Source organism: Ixodes scapularis, unplaced genomic scaffold, assembly GCF_016920785.2.
Source record: "Ixodes scapularis isolate PalLabHiFi unplaced genomic scaffold, ASM1692078v2 PGA_scaffold0__279_contigs__length_252992795, whole genome shotgun sequence".
NCBI lineage: Eukaryota > Metazoa > Arthropoda > Arachnida > Ixodida > Ixodidae > Ixodes > Ixodes scapularis.
Window position 1 is genome coordinate 21,466,379 of NW_024609835.1, and position 19,749 is coordinate 21,486,127.

The window sequence follows — 19,749 nt, forward strand, 5'->3', positions numbered from 1 at the left end:
CCTCGAGCGTAACAAAAGTGGTCCTCGATTTCCGCCTGATGACGTCATACAAGTGTCATGCTGTCGCCGCCGCGATCCTGGTGGTGTCCCAGCAGCGGTGGTGGATGCGGCAGGCGCCTGTTCTGCTGCAAGTGTCTCTCCAGCATGACAGACAACGGACGCTTCCGCAGCCAGGAGCTGGGACGCAGCGACGACAGCGACACTCACGTTCAATCATGTTTTTTTGCAGGTATTTCTAGCACCAACCGCCAGGGTCGCAATATCTGAGAGAATGACCCTCCGGCTTTTGTGACGTCATTTGTTGCCATTTCGGGACCATTTTTTTCGTGGACGCTTAACGCACCAGTCGAAGACGCATTGCAGGCACCATAACGGGAGTGCGAGGGTGTGCTCGCCTACTCCGACGTGCACTAACACCTCGTAGACAAGAATGCAGTGTGCTGAATTTTCAACGTCTCACAAAGGAGGATGGCGCGTTTCATTTGTGCGCGATAAGAAAGCGGCCAGAGACATGAGCTAAAACGCACAAACGGCGACCAGACAGCATAAACCACGCTGTCGCGCGGCTGCCGTGCGTACGTTGGGGGATGGGGGAGGTATCGCCCGCGACGGGTGAGCACAAACATTTAGAAACCTCCCCTCCAGTTGTGGCCCGCCACACGCCGCCTGCTAGACCGCGTGGTCTGTACTGCATGGTCGTCGTTCATGCATTTTAGCTCATATCGCTAGCCACTGTAAATTCTATCTGCATATTTCTTTATTTCACTAGACAGTGATTCTCCGGAATAATAACTGGAGCAAATTGTGTGCACTGGTGTAAACAACTCGTTAAAGACTTTGAAAGAGCCCGGGCTTTCCGAAAGGATATGGGTCACTGATATTAAAAAGAAATTCAAGGTATTCATCAAATAAGCAATTGTAGTAGATCTCCATACCAGAATACCACAGGGCAAAACACTAGGGCTGGCCACTAAATCAATTAACATAACGATTATCCTCATAATGCTTTAATCGTGATTAATTTTGTTACCAAGTTAATCGGTTTAAATTTGACCAACAAAAAAAAAACATTAAGTTAGACGCTTTCATCACGCAGACGTCGACGAGTACACCTATATTAAGGTAAACTTTAGCTGAAATTTTGTCCTAAAGTTAACTGTAGGGCGAGAACACCAAAGAAGTGGAGAAGGTTCCACGTGTTCCAGCTAGTTCATCGCCGTTCAAGTGGCTGTCTAACGCAGCAGAGACTACCGTGAACAATCAACGAGTTCGCTATTTCCGGAGAATATCGACGAACCGCTTTGTTTCTACGGCTGATGTAGGTTTTAATTTGTGAGTGTGGCTGTCTTTTGACCGTTCTCAACTACACTTCAAGGTTCATTCAAAATCCGGAATTTTACATTGCGCCGAGCAAAGGCAAAATGAGTAACTTTGACCTTTCAAAACTATTATACGTGGGAATGAACGATACCGATTAATTGAGTAAAGGGTAGCGATTAATTCGTTACAAATTTGAAGCGACGCCCAGCCCTAGAAAACATACAAGCAGTGCAAATCATTCATAATGGTATGAGCACGACAAGGCACGCATATTAAAGTTGGGTCATCTTAAAGTCTTGCTTACTGAGCATTATTTGAGGCCATCCCTATATTGGCTTAGAAATAAAGTACACACTCACTTTTCTGTACTTTTATTGTCAGTGAATGTCGACAGGAAGCGCATTTTAGCGCACGCAAGTCGTGTACTTTTTAAATATCTATAGTCCGTTGCAACTCGAGAACGAAGCTAAGGCAGACATCTGGAGAGGAAGCAGACGGAACGCTAAGAAGAGAGGAGGAAACCTCCTTCTCTCTTTAGCGTTCTGTCTGCTTCCTCCTCCCCGGCCCGTCTTATCCTCGGCCTTCGTTCTTGAGCTGCAACGGACTATAGAGTCCGTTAAGTTAGAGAACTCAAGTTTAACATCACAAGACAAAATATATATTTGTTTTTTGCGAACGGTGTCTAGCATTTTGTCGTTCAGAAAATGACTACTGCACGAAGTTCCCAAGTTTACTTTGAAATATGCCTTATTCATTATGACAGTTCACATGTATTCGACTGTTTCGCTTCTTCAATGGCTGTATACATCAATAGAATCATAGTATCGCTAAGATTCGACCATATCTCGTTTAGAAATAACTCAAACTCTGCCAGCATACGTACATCTAATTAAAATAAATATTTTATGTGAGTTAGCCACAAATACCAATTGGCCCTGAATTATAGGGCACAAGAACAGAAGCTGCTTTAGGGCTGAAAACATTGGTAGAGCCTAACTTTTAAATTTGGTAGCTCGCATCATTATCTTACCTCGGTGTCGTGTACTCGGGTTGCATGACTTCAGCCTCGATTGTATGGCCGCGAACGTTTCCGATCTTCAACTAACAGTTCAGTCGCGTACCATTCCAATATGCTTAGGGCAGAATCGCGTTGGAAAGTAACCGGCTTTAAATACGCTCGTGACCATGAACTTTGCGAAAGACCGGAAACCTAGTATGCAAAGTAGAAAGCGAAAAGTTGCAAAACCCCGACAGGCCACGAACGTATTACATCCTCTGGAATTTCCTCGACTTTCGCTGCCAAAATAGCTTGGTACTCCATCGGCGGCTTTCCCTTCCATTGCCTACACTCCCAGAGTGTCCATCATGTATACTTTTGCGCATTTCACTCGCTAAAGCAAGGATTGGTCTTTCAGTAAACAGTTAATTCAGTTGGAGGTACTCTTGGTACGATGGTGTTTCTGTGGTAAAAAAAAAAAGATAGATGCTTTTTTTGTCTCTGCGCCTGCATAGACATGTCAGCATAATACCAATCACCGTTCACATTAACCTAATTGATCCAAGGCAACACAATAATTGGTGGTCTGACTGCATCACGGAGCAGCATACACTCGGGGTCATCCCAGAGTGTAGATAAGATCAGAGATCAATATCTCAAAGAAAGAAACTGTGCCCAGTATTTGGGATAAAGCACTCAGCTATGTCAATATTTAGCGAGTCCTTCACAAAATAGACCACATATTTTTTTATTCTAGGTGCTTAGTTGATAAAGTTTCGTTCGTCTTTGTGGCAAATGTCCTATCGTGCCACGTACCCTCAAGGGGTGCTTGATACAGATCGCTAAAAAGCGTGAAAATTCAACGAGGCTTTGTAAACAAACTGGTATTTTAAATTAAAAAAGTTTTTACATTGGTTCTTGATTCCCTCTTTAAAACTGTGAGAATCAAAGGAAGACATTTACATATACTGCACATATTAAAGAAATATTATAATGCATGGTCTATTTAAAATTATTAGGTGAGTTTAATATTTTAACTAAAGATAATATCTATGTACATATTTCTACGAGCGTAGGCATCGACTGGTTCATGGTTGTGCGCAACACAAGAAGTGATAAAGAAATATTAGTTAAAAATACATGGGCATACACGGACAGCACATATTTCGACTTTTAACACGTATTTATACGAGTTGAAAAACGAAAGATGTGCTGTCCGCGTTTCGTTGTTTTATGCTTAATTTTTTCTTAACATCTTATATTCTATCAACCTCCTCACCTAAAAAAACAGATGTATTAGCCAGTGATAGATTACCTTCTCCAACGTCCGGTCAGGAAGGCCGATGTTCATTTCTTGGAAGTGCGTATCTGTACGATAAGTTCACGCCAGGGCCAAGTCACGAAAACCCACGACACGCCAGGTCTCCAAAGAAATCCACCATGCTTGTCTCGACTGTCGTTGCCTTATCGAGCTGCAAAAAAAGAAAAAAAGGAGCTATTCTGTTAAGGGATATGCCGCAGTTTTGGAAGAAGAAATAAGTAGCACGTTTATTTAACATTCAAACGACCAAACATGAAATATTTCTTTGAACGCTCAGCGTTGCGTTCAAAAACAGCATCAGTACAATAATCATTGAGAGCGGAACAGGTAGCTATATTTTATAAGTAAAGAGGAATGTTCCGCACATGGCTCTTCATAGCCCTAAAGACGGGCAAAATAAAAATAAAATGCAAAGGTCGTTTACTTGTGCAGGTAAACCCGGAAAGGAGACCATGGGAACGACCCAAAAGGATATCTCATAGTTCACACAGACACACACACGCACACAAACAACTTTTTAATTTAAAAAGAACTTTTAATCTGCCTAAAGAAGCGTGCTGAGTCCTAGCAAAACATTAGCTGACTAACTGGATAAGGATGGCTAGTTGGGCTAGTTGGTTTTGCATCCTAGTGTGATACGTCAAAACAACACGGACGAAAACGAGGGGAGAACAGGACATGACAGGACAGGACAGAGGAACGAGTCCTCATTAACTGAACTTTCCAGCAGCTGTACTTCCAAAAGATAAGAGACACCCTTTTCATCGTTGAACCCCGTGTAAATCTTGTGATATATATATTTCTTTTTCCATAAGTTTATTAGAATTCGCGTATATGATCATAGAGCCTTTGACTCCCACACTCGAGTACATTGGGACGCGTTCCTCTTTGGTTTCTGTTTTGATTTTCTTCTCGCCGCCTTCCAACTTGGCTCACGATCTTTTTAATGTACATTGCCAGTGATGAAAACAATATTTTAATGAGTAGCGCCACCTTTTGTTTAAAAGTAACAATTCTTGCTTTAGCGATTTCTATTTTAGTGTGCTCCTTCGCTGCTAGAGAATGGTAAATTTGAGTTATTCAACCTTGTACTTTCTGGTCAAACACTGAGATCTAAAAATAACTAATGAACACGGTATTCAACGACATTGACAACAACATATATAGTTCTGAATACACAAAAAGGCCGACTAACACCGATTAAAAAGTGGCTTCAGGATGCAGGGAAGAAGTGCCATTATATAGCACCGCGTATCATAGTACAATGCGACAAAAATGTCCTCGTTTGGAGGCATGCCAACAACAATTATACAGGGTGTTTTGGAAAGAAATAACCGCACAAACACTTGAACATGGGCAAAAAGAAACACAAAAGACAGGACGGCGATGTCCTGTCGTGTGTTATTCTTTAGCCTTGTCCAAGTTTTTTGCCGCTGTTTCTTCGCAAGATGCTCACTTGAAACCAACTAGCCCAATAGGTCAAATTAATACAGTTTGTTTTAATGTAAGTTTAGAAAGACTTATATACGTAAAGACAGGGGACGGGACAACACATCTTGTCTTTACGTATATAACCCTTTCTAAACATACATCATTACCAACGGGCTCACTAACAAGTATAGTTTTTTTTTTAAGTTTAACAGATTTGCTTATAAGTAGTCGTGAAAGCTACACGTAAGTGATTTGCGAGGTGAGCTTTACGGCCAGGTAGACATAGTATAGGCGGGATAATCGTAACGATCAGCTGGCTAATTAAGTAAAATTTGTTAATTCGTGCAAATAGACATACGGTTTCAATTAGAAACGTTTTGAGCGTCTTCCAAAACCACTAAATCAATTATGTCATTTAATGACTGTGATACAGAAAATAAAAAAAAAAACTTTTAGTCGAAAAAACCGACACAGGAGCGAACGTCTCAAGTTGAGACGTTTCCCTATGTCTGTTCCTCCGACTGAAATATTTTCCTTCTTTTTGCGCCGTAGTCTGAGGTGTTGAACAACATGATTGGCTACCACAAACTCGCATGCGCAGTCACAGTCTTCACACTAAATCAATACATCTTAGAAATACTTTGAGAGTGCAGTGTGCGCTACAGGTACTACTCGTGTAACAAGTGCTAGGCTGGAGTTACCATAAAAAACAGAAAAACCGCGCCGGCGCGTTATAGCACCGGTAGCCTTGCTTCTGCTGCACGGGTGGTAACTTTAGCACACCAGTGCGCTTCTCACGCGCTGAAGTATTTCTAAAGATTACTGATCCAGTGGTTTTTTTTTTAAGGCTCAGCAAGTTTTTAACTGGAACAACATGTCTACTTTAACTAAACAAAAGTGAATTACCAACTTTCTCGCAATTAGTTTACTGGTTATTAGGACTGACCTGCACAAACCGCATAAGTATGTTCTGAAAAAAACACCCTGTATTTTTGCCCATAAGAAAACGTGTCTCTTAGCAATAAATATGCTTTGCAAAGCATGCTACAGTGTTACTAAGAACAAGATTGTTATTCAACTTGCGGCCAGAAAAAACCTAAAAAAAGAACCCGTCAATAAAAGGGTTAAAGCCCCTCTCAAACCAAAAGGGTTAATACCCCCTCTCAAGCCATCACGAGGGCAACAAAGGCGCAATCTTAAAGAGGTAAATTGCACTGATTGGGGCAAAGCGAGGTCTATAGAGGACTCCAAAGGTTATAAAAACGTACCTCGGTAAAGAAGTAAAATACGCGTATCTCTGTTCAGCGTACTTCAGATTATCTCAGTTTAAATTTTTTCATCAAGTGCATAGTGGAGATATTCTATCTCAACTTCGCTCAACCCATGTCAATGTCCAGGTTGGCCTTCTCACTGAGATTTGATCAGCCGAACGAGACAAGAATTACTCGTCCTCCTCTGTAAAAAAAAAAAAAAAAATATAAACCACTAAACTCGCTAAAAAATTTGACCGATTGTAAGACATTAAAAACATAGACTGTCGGTTTGTGTATTTTTGTATCTATTTGTTTGCCTTTTCATAACACTTGGATAATTTTCAACCAACCAGACAACTGAGTTTTATTTGTATTTTATAAAATTACGCAAAATTAAAAAAAAAAAGTCGGTTTACTTTTAGAAGGAGAAAAACATTAATTTGTGTTCATACCGGAAGATAATTCAGTTGATTCACATATCTGCGCAACTCTGTGGTTTCAATCTCCAAATGTTACTCAAAGTATCACCGAAAACGAATATCGTTTGTTTGTTACTGTTGCTTTTGTGGATGTGGTCGGTGTTGCAACTAGGAGCCCGGGGGGGGGGGGGGGGGGGGGGGAAGGGCTACAAAACATTTTATCCGAGATATTGCTTTCCTTCACTTCTCAACAAAATAGCAGTATGTTTATCAAAGGCGACGGAATCTCGCCTTTATAGCATGGACAGCAACGCTACTCACTACCTCAATTTGGACAGCAACACGTAAATGCTACCCGTTGATACGCTATAGTTTGACTGTGACCTGCATTTCTGTGTTTGCATGCAGAAAACTAGTTTAAAGAGACCCGATACCTGCGTAACTCTAAAGGCCCGTTAACTATTTTCCTCTGACTACCACCCACTGAGATAAGACCGGTATTTAAGCCTTTTCTGAGGGCTTACAATCGGCTCAGCTGAAGCAAATCCGGTCGTAAGGCATCGCAAGAGGCTTAAATACCGATCGTGTCTCACTCAGTCATAGTCGGTCGCCAGTGTGCGAACGGGCCTTAAGGTAGCTTACATTACAAAAGATTAAAAATATACTTCATATATTCTGACAGATGGGAATTATGCAACAACTAAAATTTAAATAGAAACTGAGTCACATTACTTATTTACTCATACCAAACTTGAAACAGTAAGAGCAAAAAGGGGCACTTTTGTAATAGCCTCTTTCTAAGCGTCACAATATATTATATAGTTTCTTTACCTTAAAGTGATCGTCATTCCTCTTCTTTATAAAAACACGTCTGGTTTACTGCATTGTTTAAGTACTGCTTGCATCAAAGAAATTGCGACATCAAAGTTCAACACTAGAGAAATAAAAAATCGTCTGCATCGAAACCTATAGGCGTAGATTACTGTAATTTCGCATATCAATTACTTTTTCTCGGAGGTGCCTCCTTTTGAGACACTAAGCAAACGATAACTGTAAACGTTATTCTTGAAAAATAGTTCCAGGTTATAGTTACCTCAACACAAAATGTAATTAAGGTAACAAAATACAAAACAATATCACGTATCTCTCTACATTTAAGCAGCGCAAATTACTGCTATATTTACCCAGCACAAATTACAATTTCATTAGTTTTCGACGCGGGACAAATACTGGCACAGTGACACTTTCATTGAGTACCATAAACTCGTGCAAGAAGTCGAATCAATATGGACACATAGCTCGGATACTGACTCTAAATCACCGTAATTTGGTACACATTCAAAAATGTTAGAGAAGTTACTACAATTAAATTAAGCAATATATGTTATCCGACAAGGTAAAAAAAGTTACACTAATTCAAATTACACAGCTAGCATGGCAAGCACTTAGCTAAAATCTTTTGTACAATCAGTATGATTTTAATATATTTATTTCGTTGCTTCAAAACCGTGAAGATGACTTAGCCTAAAGGCAGGCATCTGTCGTCCCCAAGCCACGCGTAAGGCCGGCAGAGCCAACGTCCTCGCGGATTGAACTCTGGACGCGCAGCGATCAATCATAAAATGGCACTTCTGTTGCGTTCGCAACAAATGACAGCGCGACCGAACGACAAAACGCATTTCCACGTAATGCACCTACCGCCCACATCCGCTTCGCGTGCGCGGAACCACGAGTTTACGGAACGGCTAGCGGAAATGCAATTTGAGCTCAATGTCCACGAGACCCGGTGCACCACTGAACCCGTCGACCGGGCGGACAAGTGGTTGCCTAGGTTTTGGCCGTCTGCGTCGTCAAAAAGTGGACACGCGACCGACCAAGCGGACAGAAAGGGCAGGGCCGCCGGCAGCACGGACGTCCATTTCCTTTGACACTCTGCGCTATGGTGCATTATGCCGTTAGCGTGAGCGCTTAGGGTAAAATCTGGGCGCGCACCCGTTCGCGTCCTGTATCGTGCCTGTATCGATGTGCAGCCGCGGCAATTCATACTGAATCGTTCATATCGGTTTCATGTGTTGCAGAGAAGGTTGAGTTCCGGAGTGGGGGCACAGCTTATATACATATATCCAGTCTTGGGTAGTAACGCGTTACTGTAACTTCGTTACTTTTTTGGTAACTTGTAACTGTAACGAGTTACTTTTTAAAAATGTAACTTGTAACTGTAGTTCTATTACTTTTTTCTGAGGTGACGATGAACGTAGCGACGTTACTTTTGTCGTTACTTTCCAGTTTTGTTTATAAATAATATATCATTGAACGAGTACAATCTAGCTATTCCTTGCGCTTTCCAAATTGCCTGTTTTGACGCTGCGAATGTCAAGTTGGCCTTGAACAAACTTGTGAACACGTTCTTCCTCGCGAGTCACGACCCGAATATAGCCACGTATAGATGTAATAAAAAGTCTAGTTATGTTTTGCAGGCGTTTGCACTTTTTGGGAGAACACTTACATCTTAGAATATCTTAAAGCCCTATCTTTGTTGCGGTTGTTCTTTTTTTCTGTGGAAACGCTTTTTAAACGGGTGAATCAACCGTGGAACAACAATACACACGGAGGGCACTGCGAATGTTTCGTATTTTAATTATCGCCACTACTTCGCACTGCGCATGTTTCGTATATCGATTTGCGCCACTACTCCGGCCTGGTGCAACAGTCGAGGCAAAATGTACTGCTGTTTGCGCGGGGTTTGCTTGTTGCTCTGGTTGCGCGGGGCCTGTTCAGCAAGGGCAGGGACGTGCTCGCCATCAAACGAGGGAAACTTTCAGGCACTATTTCCAAAAAGCAACTGCTGCTAAGTGTCAATATAAACTAAACAGCATGATTTCTCATTTTATGCAATAAGACTTGGTAAGGGGCGTTTCTAGTGTTTCATAAATTTTTCGCGTTATAAAAAAGTAACTGAAAAGTAACGTCGTTCCTACTAAAAGTAACTTAACTGTAACGGGTTACTTTTTTGTAACGGTAACTTCGCTACCTTTTTACTGAAAGTAACTGTAACTGTAACGAATTACTTTTTAAAAGTAACTTACCCAAGACTGCTTATATTGTGAGAAATCTGTAACGTCTAGTTTCTTGTAGACCACTTACTGCAATCCAGGGAAGGAGCTCCGCGAATGACAATTTCTGGAGTATGTCTAGGCTGAAAGAAATAATCTACGTTGTGGAACTCAACATAACGTTTCACCATGCTCAGATCCACAGCGCAGAATGCTTTGTTAAGTCTAAACCTACTTTTGGACCGTCATTCGCTATCATTCTGTCATCGCCATTTATTATTAGCATTAGCTCTCATTAGACATAGCCATCATTAGCAACTTTTTAACGCGTTAGCGTTAAGCAGCTCGTGTCGCGGAAAAACCGGCGACGGCGTCGGCGGGACGAAAAAATCCTGATTGGTCGATAAGGTCATGACGTCACACACTCTAAGAAAAAAATGGAGGGAAAAAGTAGCAACGGCGCGTCTTCCTCCCTTCTACTAACGCGCCCCCAAGCGGGCGCGAGGAAAGGGGAGGAACGAAACGGTTTTTCTCCTTCTCCAGGCAGACGGGAGAAAGCTTTCGCCCTCCCGACTCATCTTTCGGTCTCGTTTTTCGAGCAGGTCGCGCACGTTGTTTAATAAATCAATGTTAAGTTGATTGAGCTTCAGCGGCAGCGAAGGCCGCCTGCAATTTTGTTTTCTTGTCTAAACGTGCAGAGCATTTTGGATGCATTGACGTTTTCATCACTAATTTTATCAAACGAGCAAACGAAGCCGCCAGAAACAGCGAAGTTCCGGAGCAGTACCAGCAGCGCTACATACACTGGGTAAGATTGCCGTCTCTGGTTTCCGGGACCCACGCGGAACTACAGTATTGGAACCACGCGGAACTGTGTCGGCGTTTTAGACTTTATGGAAATCGCAGGAACTGCTTCCAAGGCAGGCAGGTTTTGCTGCCGGCTGCCTGGGTGCCTTCCGTGCTAAATTCGGTTTCGTTTTCCCGTGCCAAGTGCCAACCGGCCATCAACGTGGTTCTGTATTTCTGCATGTCAGCAGCATAGCAGCAACATTGTGATGGCAGTGTTGTGCCTAGTGAACAGAAGACTGGAATTATCGTCGATGTGACCGTGTGTTCGCGTATCAGTGGTGTAACAAGATGAAATGACGTGAGCTGTCGGGCATTGATGCCGCTGGTCGGGCCGTGATTGGAGGGGCGGGGTATCGCAGGTTGTCATTCCGCTTTACATTAAAGCGTTTAAGACCACTTGAGGAATTAGGTGCAATCGATCGACGTGAGGGTATAGTCTTGTTGGAACGCTGGAATGAACTTAAGCTCTTATCGTACAGTGGCCAATGTGACAGTCGGTTGTTTCCTTCCCGAGAGCGATTGTACTCTGGTGAAAGCACTGAACAACAGAAAATTATGACGGAAAGTACGTATATTTACAGCGAAATTTTAACATTGAAAAAACAGGCAAAATAAAAAAAAAAAGCTATCCTTTATTTGGCTCTATAAATATACTATACGGTTCCTCGAGAAACTGCCCTCCAAGTGGCGCGCTGGGATGAGCACCTGAAGGTTTCGAGCTCGCCACGGCGTAGCTGTGTACACTTAACACCTGCCGCAAGTCGCGGCTTTGACTACATTCAAGTTGATCAAAAAGCATCCCTCCAGCTGAGTGAATATCCGCTCTACAGAGATTAATTCAAGACGGCAATTGCAGCCGTGCGCGAACAACACAAATAGAAAAACAACACTACAATAAAAATGCTGGCTACAAAGGTCCATGCGGGAAAACAAACTCTTGGCTTGGAACCGAACTGGAGCGGCTCGATTTATTGGCTTTCAAATAATTACGGCAATCGAGCGTTTTCTTTTTAATAAGAAATTCATCCCATGAGCCATTAAACATACTCTCAGTTGTATGACATTGCTGAAAAAAATAGAAACATGCTGGGAACAATTTTTATTGCTTAGGCAGTCACCGAAAAAAATCCGTACGTTCAAAACGACCAGTATAAAAGGCGGAAACGCAGAGCTCGGGAGTAGTGATCGCGTTAGTGTGCGGTTGTATTCATGTTTCTACGTGCGACGCATGTGCATGCGCTCAATATATGTTCAGCTGATGCATGTAGTATGTTTACTACGTCTACATATGCGTATAATAGAGGTTCCCGAAGATCTCGAAGCGCAATGGTGGCGTGAGAAAATAAAAATATTTTTTGTAGAATATGAATTGGGCGGTACCTAGCACTACCTAGCCTAGCTACTTGCGATTACTCTGCTTGACCCTGCCATCTGGGGGCAAGCGATTTAAGCTCCTTTTACACTACGCGGCTACGCCATAATTTCTTGTTACCGTGCTGAAATGAGCCAAGATGCTGTTTCGGATTTGCTTTTTTCGAGAGCGGCTTTTGGTGTTGCGGGCGAGTGGTTTACCACTCCTCCGTGATGTGCGGTTGACGAAGGAATTGTGGCTCAAGGAATAGCAAAGGTAAGACATAGAGTGCGCAAACTGGGTGCCGGTTGTCTCCGTTTAACATCGCAGTGCTGACGACGAGAAGACTGAGCGGCTGCATGCTTTCGAAACGTAAATTTCTTTACCTGCAGGGGGAAGCCGGCTTCGGAAATAAATACAGTTCGCGGAAAGCTCGTGCTACGTTTTTATTTGGTGCTCCTCTCGCTCCGTACAATAGAGTTAGTGTTCTCGCTAAGCCTTATTGAGCTCGATTCTCTCGATTCGTGGCCGCCATATAATGAGATGCAGGCGACGGAGGAAATTTTGCTCCCCTGCTTTAGGGACAAAAGTTTCTCCCTTTCTGAAAGAACATTAGCGTCAAAAGCGTTCCTCCCTTTAGGGAGGGCTATACTGTCCCTTTTTTCTAAAAGTACAGCCACATGACCTTGCGCGGGATTTTTGAACGACTCACAATGCTCACGTGAAGTGTGACGGAACGCGTAAAATGAGAGTGATTAAAACATGAGATGTAAGGCGAATTAAAGGTCGCGCCATATCTCGAATGATTTCACTTTGTAAAGTAATTACTTTCACTTAAAGGGAAAAAAAAAAATTTAGGCGGGATTCCAACCCGCGGCCCTTCGGTTGCGACACAGACACGCTACTGACAAGGCCACGCGGACAGACTTGCACAGGTTGGGGACGGGCAGGAATCTATATGTTTAGCTATCGTGTTCCACCCTTAAAGGCGAAGATTAAGCGTCCTCCTGTAATTCTTAAGTAGGTAGGAAACATTCTGGACCCTCTCTACTGTTCAGAACACGTTTATCGAATAAGAGCTTCGACCTATATTTGTGTGTGTAGCAGGAGTGATGCTGTTGTTATCTTACTCTATGTTAACTACTATGTGAATATGTCGGCTCTTGCTTGATGCAATTTCATTAGTGTTAAAGTTATGATAATACAATTTTATATCGGTCGCTATTCTTGTCGTTTGTTTGTACACCTATAAAGGAGTTATAATAAAATATGCGTGAGTGATCACCAAATGGTTTTGTGATTTCAACTGCCACAAAGTGCAAACACTTCACCAGAACTGGCTGAGCGGAGATTACCATTTCTGTAGTCTTCACATCTCTCTTTTTCAATAGACTGATCTCACTAAGCGTTGGGCGCATGCGTAAAGTCGCCATAACTTTAGTTCACAGGAGGCAGACGGCCGCGCACGCGAGGGCTCGTGCCTTCTCGTGCTCTACACGTGAAGAGCTCCAGCGAGGTTATCGCACGTGCAAAAAGACTAAAGTTCCCTGGATGCATTGCGGCAGCGGTGGCGTAGTCGAACTGGCTGGTGAGATCGGTCTATTGCGTGGTACTGCCGGCCCTCAATCTTATTTTGATTTCACCTGGACAAATATGTTATTAAGTTTTCATTAACACCAATGGCCTAAACAACAGGGTATATAAGAATATTTTGGATTCAAAGCTAGTCGCAATCAAATCAGCAAAGAACGAAAGTGGTCTTAGTGGGCACTTTCGTGAACTCTCAGTTCTTTCCCATAATGTAAGAGACAATTGTTTGTGGTAAGTAGAAGGCGTCAGCGTGAATATTCACGAGAAGCGTGCATTTCTTCGTCAAGGAGGAAAAGGGGGGGGGGGGGGTGTTCCGATTAGCTCGATGCTTATTGGCGGAGCCAGGTGATGACGTCACACCCTTAGCTCGACGCTGATTCAGGTTTGACGTCGCGCACGTTGTCATGCTCTCTCCACGCTGATTGGCTGGTAATTGCGCAATAACTCACGCGCCACCGCTCGCCCGCCAGACTGTGGTTGGGTGTCGTCGGAGAAACATCGGCGGCTATAAAGACAGAGAGCCAGGGGTTTAAAACCTGAGTTAGCGCCGGTATCTCCATGTCAGAAATTTTTATCGAGTGTATATGCCACGCGTTAAGCCAGTCGCGAAACGAAATGATGAAGAGCACGGACAGCGTAGACGCTATTCCCAGAGGAATCGGACTGAAAAAGCACAGCAAATTCCTGAGCAATTGTGTTGAGCGAGGATCACCAAAATATTGTCATTGCATATATGTCACACGGTTCATGTGCAACACAATTGCCCCGTAATTCGCTACAAAATGTTATTCCTTGTGTCGAAAGAATGAACATCTTGACAAATCGCGAGGTATAAATTAGTAAGCTTTAAACTAAAAGCTCAATGTACGGATGTCTACCATTTCAATTTTAACACGAAGATGTAAAAGCAAACCAGGTGCCCATGAAATCAATCTCTTTCCAATCGAAGGCATTGCCTTAAATAAACAAGCAAAAAAGATATATAACAGACTTTTATGTTTTCAAGGTAAATACTGCAACAGAGAGGAATGCTTTACTACCAATATGAGGAGGACAGTTACTGCGGCATTCCTTCAGCTTTTTGAGGAATACAATATAAATCCTCTTTGAGGCATGTTCATAGCGAGCACAGCCCAGCAGATGTGCAGTTACAACTCGAGATTTTTCACCGCCAGCAAGCACTTCAAAAGAACTTGTTGTTGGGCTAGTTGGTGGTGACTGTATTGTACCATGGTTAAAAGCGCTAAAAAAAAAGACGCACACAACATAGAAGACAAACACGGGCGCCACTCACAACTGTATTGGGAAAGGAAGATGGAAGTAGATATATATATATAAATCTGATACACTTATCGTCACCCAGGCTACTCATGCGCGAGATACAAGAGCATAAACACGTTTACCCCCCCCCCCCCCCCCCCCCATCCCCCTATGTATTTATCGAAAAAACGAATCTCAGCATTATACAATGCTATTGGCGTGTCGCTGACGCCCTTGGGTCCCCTCTTCCTGATAAAATATGCCTCTTGCAGTTCGCATGCCCTTGGTATTCTGCTTCTACCGAGAATGTTGGTATCACCGAATCGTGGCTCGCATTCGCAGGCCCTTCAGTGAGCGGGCAAATGTGCCCCGTCATTGGTCTTTAAATTTTGCGCGTGCTCTCTTAAACAGTCATTTTTAGCAACAATAGATCAGACGCTTGAGTAAGTACTCAATGATTTTAATGTTTTTAAAGGTTTTAGATACGTAGACGACTTTTTGATTGTTTTTAGAAATCAAACTTCTTTGATGTAGCAACATGGGGTGGTCTCAGTTTTAGATGCTTTTAGACGACATTGTAAGGGCCTAACATTTTACACGTGAACTCCCTAACCAGGATCACCTACAGTTTTTAGACTTGAGCTTGAAGTTGCAGGAGGGACACGTGTGTTGGATGTATTCCCCACGATCCCAAAAAACGCTCCTGCCATATGACTCTGCGCATTCTAAGGTGGTAAAAAATCCGCAAAATATAAAGAGAAATGACGGGGCACATTTGCCCGCGCACTGTAGGGCCTGCAAATGCGAGCCACGCTTCGGTGACAACGAAATTCTCGGTAGAAGCGAGAATTCAAAAAGCACGCGAACTGCAAGAGGCTTATCTTATCAAGAGGGGACCCCAGTGCGTCAGCGACAAGTCAATATCATTGTAAAATGTTGAGATTCGTTGTTGTTTGTTTTTTTTTTCGATAAATACGTGTAAACGGGTTTATGCTCTTGTATCTCGCGCATGAGTAGCCTGGGTGACGATAAGTGTATCAGATATATATACATATGTACTTCCATCTTCTTTTCCCAATATAGTTGTGAGTAGCGCCCGTGTTTGTCTTCTATCTTGTGTACTGTCGTGAGCAAAAGTCTGGATAACACGGGAGCGCCGACCGAATTGCATCGCCGCGCTCCCTGACGGCGCGGCGCCTGGTGCCGAGACCCGCGCAATGCGCACGCGCGTCCTTTCTTATCTGCTGGCCCACTCGTTCGCTCGCTTCAACGCGATGCGCTCCTGAGTGATTAAATGGGCGCTAGGTGCCGCCCCGGGAACCAAGATTCCGAGAGACTCGCGGTTGAACGGGCCAAGCGTATAGCAGAAGCCAACGGAGCCCTGGACTAAGGGCACCGCCCAAGAACGAAGCAACGACCTCACTTCTTAAATAAAGTTTTTCTCTCTCTCTCTCTCTCTCCGCGCCACGCGCCGTTCGCGGATATCTTTCCCGCGACTCGGCGACGTGTTAAAAACTGTCGCTTCCCTCCATTCGTTATTTTTAAGCTTCTCATCCTAAATTTGCCCCGGCTACAATGCAAACAGCTGCTGCTCAATTTATTATGCACGCGTTGTAAAGGGTCGAGAAGTCAATAAAACAACGAGAAAAAAATACATGGTACTGGCCACAAATTCTCAGCATAGTTGTTCGCGAAGTGACCTTATAATGTTCTGTTTGACATCAGCTGTGATGACTTGTACCGGAAGCCATAAAATAAAGCGGCTATGCAACGATTTCCGGAGAATGGCCAAATAATTATAGGAGTTGTTCTCCAACACTTCTAAAGTAAAGAACAGAAAAGATATTTAGTCTGTGTGCCCCAAATTATAATTTTAAATAATAGCAAGGATTCAAGTTTCCGGCACCCCTCAACTCTCTAAATAACATGCTCAGTGACGTGATCAGTGACGCCGACGTAAGGATGCACCGGTTTCCGTGCGCTCTCCCCCAAGGATGTTTACTCTTTCTCTCGCTACTGCTTTTCGTGAGGCGTTGAGCTGCAGCGATCCCGGCGTCGCCGCCACGGCGCGTTTCCCGTGGCCGCCGCGCACGGCTGCAGAGGGGGAAATATTTCCATTTCTGCTTTGCGATTACACAACAGAATTGCAACATTTTGCAGGAAAGTGATGCTTTTTCGATTGTTTCTGACGCTATCAACAATATAAAGATTACAAGCCACCCAAACTCAACCAGCGCCTCTTTTTCCTACCGTTTTGTTTCTTGTGTTTTCTTGGCAGGGGGGTTCAATAAAGATTTCGTTCTTATTTGGCGTTTTCTTTTTGCTCGTCATTCACCACTTTACCACGCGTGCATGATAACTCGAAAGGAAGCCCAAGGCTGCCTCGAGTACGCGAATACAAGTTCTACAATTCATTGCGGCTGCATCAACGGACAGTTTTTAACGCGCCGCCGAGTCGCGGGAAAGATATGCGCGAACGGCGCGTGCCGCGGAGCACCCGAGCTCGTCCAGAGCGGTGAGCGAGGCTTTCGGAATCTTGGTTCCTGGGGCGGCACCTAGCGCCCATTTAATCGCACAGAAGCGCATCGCGTTGAAGCGAGCGAACGAGTGGGCACGCAGATAAGAAAGGACGCGCGTGCGCATTGCGCGGGTCTCGGCACCAGGCGCCACGCCGTCAGGGAGCGCGGCGATGCAATTCGGTCGGCGCTCCCGTGTTATCCAGACTTTTGCTCACGACAGTACGTATTTTTTTAGCGCTTTTAACCATGGCTCAATACAGCAAGCGCTTCGCCGAAGGAAGGAACACACCGCGGACGCTGCAGGATCTAGAGTACAAACGCTGGCAGCTGTCGCTGACTCGGTTTCCGTCGTTGTTTTATTCTGGAGTGCATATCTGGGAACACCGGTTCGCTGGCATTCGCATGATCAAAAACGATTTCGCTCTACATCTCCCTAGAGTATCAAACAACGCTATTATGACCTACAACTGAAATATTTAGTTTTTTTGTTTTTTTTTAAAGTAAAATGGGCTCCTGTGTCAGGTACGCGTTTTATTTTGAGGCTTGAATCGCAAGCTTTGGATTCACTAATTTCTTGATTTTCATTTTTTTTTATTAAATTGTAACAAAATATGCATTTAAAAAAAATCAATTTCAAATAATATAATTATAATTGCGAAAAAAATATGCAAAATTATACAATTATTTGTACTATTAGAGCATCTAATAATATTTTTGCAAGAAGAACACCAAAGCTTGAAATTTTCTCAATAATATAAATGCAATCTTAAACATATTGTATAACCGGCACCCGAAAACACACGCCAAGCATGCCCTTCAGCAATAACTGAATGACCGCTGTAATGACCAGGCTAGCACATATACACGCACAGGCACACGCACAAAAGCAGGTGCATACCCAAATGTAATATTTCTATTCTTCATGAGTTCCACAAAGCAATCAAGAGTGACCCTTTTTTGGATATTGTCGGAGCTATTAGAGTGGTTCTACGGATCTTTCTATCACTGCGAAAAAGGCGAATTAGTATAATCAATAGGTAGATGAATGAATTACCTAAAAGATTAATGCCATGCTTTTCATTCGTGCGTTAAAATCTCGTGGCATTTCTAATTTTGAAAGAGTAAAAACGAATGCAAGCTGGTGACCGACTTCTGTACTTTGACCCGAGACAATGTAAAAATAAAATGACGTACGTACGAACACGCCTTCTTGGGAGACCCGCTGCAAAAACATGTAGCACCCTCCGCGTCGTCGTCAAACGATTGATGGGAACGCCCTGTATAAAACCGGCTATAGACTTTTGAAAAAAAAATAGCCTTCTGAGCGCTGCATCTATGTCTGCTGGGCTGTGGAAGGCATTCTGAGCATGCGCTGTTGCTCTGTCGTGCGGCATATCAGACGCTGCGCACGCGCCCCAGCTCAGTCAAACTCAGCATTTTTTGCCCGGGTGATAAGCGATGGAACGGTTTATAGCACGCAATGAAGGCGACACTGGGGGCGACGAAGGAAAGACGCTGCAGGCTAGCAACTGCACTACTCTCTCTCGTTCTTTCTCGCTCGCTCTCTTTCTCTCTCTTGAGTATCACGTGGTGCACGATGCCAGACAGCCAGAGTAAGGAGGATCATACAAGGCGTTCCATAATTCCTTCGCGCGCGGCCTCCTGGGGTTTTGCGAAAAGTGTATTGAGACACCGTTTTTATGGCCTGTATGTCATCCTTGTCTCGGGTTAAAGTATGAAATTTTTAATGTATTTTCGCGCAATTAATATTGTTCCTGTTTCGTCAAGTGTAAAACAATATCTGACGTGCGTTTCTTTTGTTTGTATGTTTCTTAAGCTATGTCACCTAGTACCCTGGCACCGCAGCTTCACACTCCAATGGCCTGAAGTTTGTACTGGATTCAACAATGAGATACTAGGGTAGATGGCAGAAAGAACTTAGAAAAGGAATCCTTTTCAAGCCTCAGAGTAGTAGCCGACGTCATGCTTAGAGACTTGGCTTCTTTGTGGACTTATCTTAGTTGACGCTAAGCCACCTAGAAAAATATCGGCTGCAAATCTGAGGGCTCATGCAGGCTCCTTATAAAAAAAATAAAAAAAATCTTTATAAAAAACGAAAGAGGGAAAGGGAGCGGAAGTGCCACAGCACAGTCGGAATCAAGCTTACGATCACCCGTCCAGCCGAACGTTGGATCGCATTGAATCGCTAATCACTCTTCAGCCTGACATCCTTAAATGGTAAAACACAAAGAAGAAACCAACGGACCGCGATGCCGAACAAAGGAAGTCTCCATCTTATAGGTCAGTGTCGACGGAGACGAGAATCGCTGCACCCTTCGTGTTCTGCTTGATGGGATTGAGAGCACGCCATTGGCAGGGCGGAGCA

The 19,749-nt window shown here is 43.6% G+C and overlaps 1 protein-coding gene across 1 annotated transcript in view; it reads right to left on the reverse strand.

Moving 5' to 3' along the window:
• Positions 1-18,760, reverse strand: part of LOC8032503 (zinc transporter ZIP10) — a 45,203-nt gene extending 26,443 nt beyond the window's left edge. Inside the window, exons 1-2 of the mRNA XM_029993356.3 lie at positions 18,558-18,760; positions 3,633-3,789 (exon numbers count right to left, since the gene is read on the reverse strand). The gene's annotated coding sequence lies outside the window, so the exon portion shown is untranslated. The remainder of the gene's footprint in view (positions 1-3,632; positions 3,790-18,557) is intronic.
• Positions 18,761-19,749: the final 989 nt, after the last annotated feature.